At 48.4% G+C, this 7,308-nt stretch overlaps 1 long non-coding RNA gene across 1 annotated transcript; it reads right to left on the bottom strand.

The window, feature by feature from the left end:
• Positions 1-314: 314 nt before the first annotated feature.
• On the bottom strand, positions 315-6,976 carry LOC115943070 (uncharacterized). Its single transcript, XR_014142528.1, has 3 exons — positions 6,846-6,976; positions 5,691-5,807; positions 315-653 (listed from the first exon to the last, which is right to left on the bottom strand). It is a non-coding gene; the product is annotated as an uncharacterized LOC115943070 (long non-coding RNA).
• Between the last annotated feature and the right edge of the window lie 332 nt (positions 6,977-7,308).

Here is a 7,308-nt window from a genome sequence, read left to right as displayed (position 1 = left end):
CACGTGCTGCTCCCTTCCTCCTCCTTGGAACACGCTGCTCACTTGGTTTCCGGGTCACGACTCTTCCAGTTTTCCTCCTGCCACATGGGCATTCCTTCTCACTCTCCCTCCAGTGCTCCTCCTGATCTTCTCCACCTCCTCCGATTTGAGGGCGCAGGGCCGGGCCCCGGGGACTCTTCTCTACGTGCCCTAATCCCCCGGTGATCCCATTCAGTCACAGCCTTCGCAGGATTCTTGGAGACGCCATCCATCCCGCCCCCTCCCGCGTGAGGGCTCCAGGGATGCCACTCCCGTGGCTCACTGAATAGTCGTCATTGATATGGACAATCTGTTTATTAGGAACTGTTACAGCCAGCTAATCATCTCATTCATAAACGACCAACTCACCCTCATCCTGGAATCCTTTTGACTAATTCAAGTCAGGTGTGATCCCATGACCTCCAGGTGAGCAGCGGGATATCCCATTTGCCACCCCCGAGTCATCCATCCCTCTGGCTTGAGAGCCCTGATGTTGCATGATCCGCCCTTCCCTGACAAATCCCCTGTCACCCAACTCCATGCAGGTGTGCGCCTCAAATCTGTAGCTACAGCAGCTCCTGCTGGTATCCGGGCAGCTGGTCCCCTTCACGAGCCTCTTTGGAGCACTGACATAGCTAGGGGGAAAAAAAAAGGAGAGCATATTGAATGTCAGGAGATGAACCAGCTGGTTTAAGACAGACGCGGAAGAAAAAGATGACATGGTCACTGGGACACCTTTTCATGAGAATATAGTTCGAAGAATCTGGGTCCACACAGGGCGCTGCACAGTGTTAATCCTGCCCCTGAGATACGAATTCAGGAGATTCTGCCCAAAATGAGGCATGCTTTTCAAATATCCCTCCAAGCCTGGAACGGAGAGACAACTCAGGAGCTCAGAGTCTGAACACGGTCACTAGAGCACGCTCTGGTTTCAAATTCACTTTGCTGGCTTTCTTGAATTTTTTACTTTTTCCAGGTGTGGAGATTGGTTAAGTGGCCACAACATACTCTTACTTAACAACATCAGCGCTGACTGCTTGAGGACCCCGCTCGATTGGCACTGGGGCCAACATGTGGCTTTTTGACCTTTTAATTGCAAATATGGAGCTGTTTGTTTTCTCAGAAGTGTCTAAAACATGTGGGACAGGTATAAAGTTTCCACATAAGCCAACCTCTTTGTTTTGGTCTGATCCAAACAAACTGCTTCGCGCAACTGGGCCAAGAATATTCCTTCCAGTCCCATCTTTTGAGCAGGCCCAAGCTTGGAGACTTCCAAAATGGAATTCTGCCATGTCTCATATGTGGCAAAATCTTAAACCAACACTTCTCAGTGCCAGAAAAATAGCAACGTAGCCCCGAAAGAAATCAAAGCCACATTTCTATTAAACAAAATTATTAACACGATAGAAAAGAGACCATTTTGTTAATGATCAAATATACAGGCTTCAGCCAATTAAAGCTTTGAAGCAAATAGCCATAGACAGAATCCCTCACTGAAGCTAATCATTACAGCAAATGACATTTGAAATCTTTTTCTTTGTCCTCCTACTATAAGAATGAAAAGTTAAAACAAGTTGCCGGCACAGCACGTGATCTAAGCTCAAAGTGCATTTGCTCCAAATTGCAGAACCTTTGAGTCAAACGGGACAATACCCTTTTCTGCCCAAATTAGCTAAACAGAATTTGCAGTGAAACTCCCTAATGTCTGCTAGCAAGAAGAACTGAGTCCTGGTAGTGCTACAGGGAAGGGAGTCACGTGCTGGAATAAAGCAAGCTCCAAACCACCAACCTCAGTGCTCGTCGTCATTCCTTCGTCCAGCTGGCCCAGTGAGTTAACAAGAACTAACCAAGAGAGCAAGGCCTCTGTGGGCTGGTTAGCTCTGCTCGGGTTTTCAATCCAAGACTGCACCCCTCACTTGGTCATCCATCTTAAAATGCAAGCCCCTTCTCTCCCGTAGGGCAACCAGCCCATGGAGGGTGAGGGGGAAAATTTTCCACCTTTGCTAAAACAGCTCAGAGGTTTTCACTACTGATTGGGAGCTCGGTGTCATCAAATAGTGGAAGAAGAGAATGCTACCATGGATTCTAGATTGGTTGAATAAAATATGGAGTGAACATACCATTCAAGAGAGACCCCATTTTTCACAGTTTAATGCAAGAGGTATGCATTCTGTACCTAACAATTATTCGTGTTTACGGTCACAATAATAAGCCTTTGCATTTGTATAGGGCTTTATAATCTATAAATCACTTTCATACATGTTAATGCTTTTTAATCCTATTAGATGGCAAGGCAGACATTATTACCCCACCTCACAGATTTAAAAAAGAAGAAACTGGAGCTCAAAGAGATCAAGTCATTTGCCCAAAGTCATGCTATGAAGCAATCAGAGAAACACCCAGGTCCGATCCCAGGTGCTTACCTCTACACAGTTTCCTAGGTGAGTGGATTTTGACACCTGCCCCCAGAAAAAAAAAAAAAAATCTGAAAGTTCAAAGTTGCAACTCTGATCAATCTCATGTGTGCAGATGAAATGATGGAGAAGAAACGTGGATTTTTCTCTCCCTGGCCCCACCCCCACCAAGCACATCTGTGTCCACATGACCGTGACCAAAAGCACTAAGTAGTCCATGGCACTGGTCCTTCTCACCAGCCATTTCCGTTATTACTAACTAAATAATTCTTGCTACCCATCCTTCCTCATTCCACTAGCCACATAAACTCCCTAGAGTAAAAGCGCCTGGAGGGCAGAGACTGGTTCATACTTGCCTTGTGATGGTCTGCTGTGCCTAACAGAGTTCATTTCACTTACCAGCTGCTTATTACATATCTACTCCTTTTTTTTTTTTTTTTAAGATTTTATTTATTTGTCAGAGAGAGAGCACAAGCAGAGGGAACGGCAGGCAGAGGGAAAAGCAGACTCCCCGCTGAGCAGGGGGAGCCCGATGCGGGATTCAATCCCAGGACCCTGGGATCATGACCTGAGCTGAAGGCAGACGCTTAACTGACTGAGCCAGCCAGGCGTCCCTACCTATCGGCTCCTTATCAATCTGGAAAAGTACGAGTTTATCCCCAGGTAGGGCAAGGAGCATGGCCTGGACCACCTTGCTTCCTCACTAATCACCGTCCACTAGATTCCCAGGCTGTTCATGCTCCTCTGAAAGAACATAAGAGATAGGACCCAGGACCACATGACAATGACAGTGGTCTACATCCAGGCACAGCCTCTAAGCCTTGAAACTATCTATTATTTTCTGCCTAAAGGATTTCATACATGCCATATACTTTGCTACTGAAACTAACAGTATGTTGAGAGAACAAGCTTTAGACTCCATTCCAGGGAGTAAATGAAAAGAGGTTTCTCATCTCTAAGGCAGTCCCATGGCGTGGACCAGCAGCACAGCACCTGTTCGGAATTCTGAAAGATGATGGGTGAACTGGGCACAAAGGGATAAACTGCAAATCAGTGATGGATGGAATAAGGAATATTAGGAGAGGCCATCAAAGTGGGAATGAGAACTATGTGGCACCAGGCAGTCTCTTCTTTGACCTATTTATAGTAGACATCATCCATGAACACAGCACCTTTCAACCCTGCCAGGATCTGACCCTCCTAAATACCACACTCCACATGGCCATCACCATCCAGTTGGGATCAGCAAGCAAGTGTCATCACCTATTCGCCATCCTTGTGCTTAAGACCTTGCTGGAAGTCAGCATTTCACACCTTAGGCCTCAGTCATGGTGCTTCCTCACGCTCCTCTGATTCCAAGATTCCAGCTATGAGGTTAACAATCCAATTCTGATCTCCTGGATTCCTGGCCTTAACTCCAGGTTGCTCTTTGCCCCACCACCGTCACCGGGCCCCCACACCCACACTCAGCCCCAGACCTCTGGCCAGGGGTTCTGACCAGGGCCTGGTGACCTGCCCCTACTCCTGATTCCTGTTGGGCCTGCCACCTTTTCCTCATCCCTTCTTCTGGCTCAAATACGCCCACTACCCACTGAGGCCCAGCAGAGAGGACCCTGACCAAGTCTCGACTCCCTTCCCTGGCCGCATAACCACAGCCCAAGGTCACTGAAGAACTGAGAGAGGCATGGCAGAAGTGGGGAGATCCCAGCCTAACAGGGGAGAAGGGGAGAATCTAGCCTACAAGTTCACAAAATCTCCCCCAGTCATGGAGTTTATCTGAAGGTTGGGCCCCATCTTCATCCCATCAGAGAAAGTGAAAGATTCCAGCCCTGGCTTTTTCTGCTTTATGGTCAAGTTTCTGCCTTCGAGGTAAGGAGCAGATGTTTCCTAAGCTCCCAGGGATTTACCGGCCTTGTTCACACCTTCAGCAGACAGTTTGCTGCAGGTTTAATTTATACGGTTGTTTCACTGGTGAGACGCGAACTCGCACTCCATCTTGAGTCACAAAATGGCGGCACCCAGGAAAGCCGGGCTGGCCTCGCCACGCCTAGCTCGACTTCCTCGCTGCTCCCTGCCCTACTCCCCTGCCTCCCTTCCATCACATTCCCTATATTCTCTACACCCAAACAATACAGCCAATGCCAGACTGGCGACATCCTTCCAGGAGAGGCTCCCTGGCAGAGCTGGTAGAACATCGGTCAGGAAGCCGGCCTGCCGGTTTCAAAGCCCGCGTCTGCCTGCGGTGCACCAGCCAAATGGGTTCCCTTCGCTGGGCCTCAGTGTATGCATCTGTTACCGGAGGTGGGGTTGGGCTTAATGACGTTCTATTAAAGTCAAGTTTATCTGTGAAGGGAAGCTTTCGACCTCCCCTCGGGTTGTGCCCTCAGACTTCCCACAGTGCCCCGCGGCTACTCCCCCGCCATTTAGGCTTAACCAGCAGAGGGAGAATCATTCCCAGCTGCAGGCATCCTAATCCGGCTGCCATGCGGGGAGTTTTGTTATGCCTATTTCACAGTGGGTCGTGTCAAGTCAACATGTATTTCTTAAGTGCCTCTGACAAGCCCAGAAAGAGGGTGGAGCCCTCTGGGGCCTCAGTGACTTCATCTGTGAAATGAAAGGCTTATACTCGCTGAGCTTCTAAGGTGCCTCCCAGCTCTTAAGTCCTGAGAGTCAGGATTCCACGGGGGAGGGGTGGCCGCACCCTGGGGTTGCCAACCACCGGCCCCACCCCTGCCGTGGCCCAGGTCCAGCTCCTTTCAAGCCTGTTGCACCTGGGACCACACGTGGGCAGAGTAACCCCAAATCCAGCTAATAACCCATTCAGAGGCAAGGGAGTGAATGTGTGTGTGTGCGTGCACGCCCCACAAACACAGCCATCCCCCAACTCCTCTCCTTGGCTGAGTCTTGGCCCTGCCCCCTCTCCCCAAAGCCCCGCTCTCTGGGCTACTCTCTAATGCGAAGGGGTTAGAGGCAGATGCTTGTCTTGATCGTGTGATTTGAGGGAAGTCCCACCACCCCCACAAAATATCTCTCACAGACCTGCCTGAAACCCTCATCATAGGCACTCAGTTTCTTTGCATTCAAGCATCTTGATTCCAGAAGTTTCCTGTTAAATGCAAATGTGCACAGAAGAGTAGCCTTGGACTCGGCCTTGGACTTCTTTTCCCAATGCCACCCTCCCGCCAGCTCCCATTCACCAGCTCCCATTGCCACTCTCCAGCCCCCTAACAACATCGGATAAACACAAGAAGAACTTACCCCACAAAGTGAGAGGCACGAAACCCAAATTTATATGAAGGAAAAACTAAGTACGAATGAGGAGTAAAGAGGCATGGTGTCTGGCTTCCATCCTGATTTATTTTATGTCCTCAGCAACTAGCAGAAGAAACAGGATTGGAGAAGGAATTAATTGAAGAAGAGAGGGATAAGGGATAATGTAATAGTGATTTTCAAACCCACTGTGTCATTAGGGGTTTTAAGGAATTAAAGTTCTCACTTTGGAGAGTCACAAAGCCCCATCGCTGTTTGACTTGGCTCTGTTTGCCTCTTCTTAGATTACTGCACATGTTTATTATTTAAATTTGAATGAATAAAAATTAATTTTGAGTGGATAAAATTTGAGGGATAAGTGTAGATACACAGATAGAAACCACAGATATACTGAATTAAGATTCACTCTCTGCCCTACGCATGGAAGCCAGAAGAAACAATGGCTTCTTCACCCTGCATGGAGCAGGATTTAAGCCACATGGGAGACTTTCCTGAAGAGAGTTGTCGAATCTGAAAGAGGGAGTTCAAGGAGATTGTGAGGGCATTTCTTTTTTCTGTAAATATTTTTAGAACAGAACTGGTTCCCATTTATTATGGATGGAATTGTGTCCCCCTCCCCCAGGGTTCAGATGTTGAGGCCCTATCCCCCAATGTGATTTATTTGGAGATAGGGCCTGTAAGGAAGTAATTAAGGTTCAATGAGCTCATCGGGTGGGGCCCTAATCTTAATAAGGTGTCTTTATAAGAAGAGGAAGGAACATCAGAGATGTTTCAGTGAGAAGGTGGCCATCTATAAACCAGGAAGGGAGGCCTCACCAGAAACCAAATTTTCCAGAACCTTGATCTTGGATGCCTAGCCTCCAGAAGTGTGAGAACAATAGATGTCTATTGTTTAAGACCCCCAGTCTGTAGCCCCTTGTTATGTCAGCCTGAGTTAACAGTTTCTGCCTGAGGGAGGGAGATAAAACAGGTCAGTCAACAAATGAGGATTAACTACTTTTCTAGGCCCTGGGTTTATGGCACTAAATATGGCAACATCCCCAGCAGGGGTGGGGCAACCTCCTCACAATACCTCTAGCCTGCAGGTTCTAGAATCCACATGCCTTTTTCAAACATGCAGCCTCTGGACCTACACAGCCGTACCTTCCCCAGAGTGGGTAGGAGCAGAGCTCATTGTCTGGGCAAGGCAGGCAGTGAATGAACGACTCTCCTCTCCCTCCCGAATATTGCCTCAGCCGTGCCAGGAGTCCAGGTGCAACGCCATGGAGTCCAGATTTGACCTGTCAAAAAATAAGAGGATGATGTTGTGGGGAAATCAGAAACAGCCATCGTTCCTCACAAACAAACCAGACGAGAGCAGACAGCCCAGGTGGACCTGCAGACCTAGACTGGCTTCTTGAGCCAAAAAGGACCAGTGAAGAGTCTGATGCCTTGGGGTAGGGACAATGTCAGCAGACGGTTACCTTCAGGAGCCAGAGGAGGCAGGAAGAGGAAAATGGGGGGATTTTAACAGGAAACTGGGCTAGTGTGGGCTTAAAGAAAAGGAATCAAACTGTGTTTGAAAGCTGGGACAACTTGCCTGTCTTTTGAACAAACTCTGGTTAAA

Source organism: Leptonychotes weddellii, unplaced genomic scaffold, assembly GCF_054177405.1.
Source record: "Leptonychotes weddellii isolate Sample4059 unplaced genomic scaffold, ASM5417740v2 HiC_scaffold_6118, whole genome shotgun sequence".
Lineage (NCBI taxonomy): Eukaryota > Metazoa > Chordata > Mammalia > Carnivora > Phocidae > Leptonychotes > Leptonychotes weddellii.
This window is presented reverse-complemented; position numbering and strand designations above follow the sequence as displayed.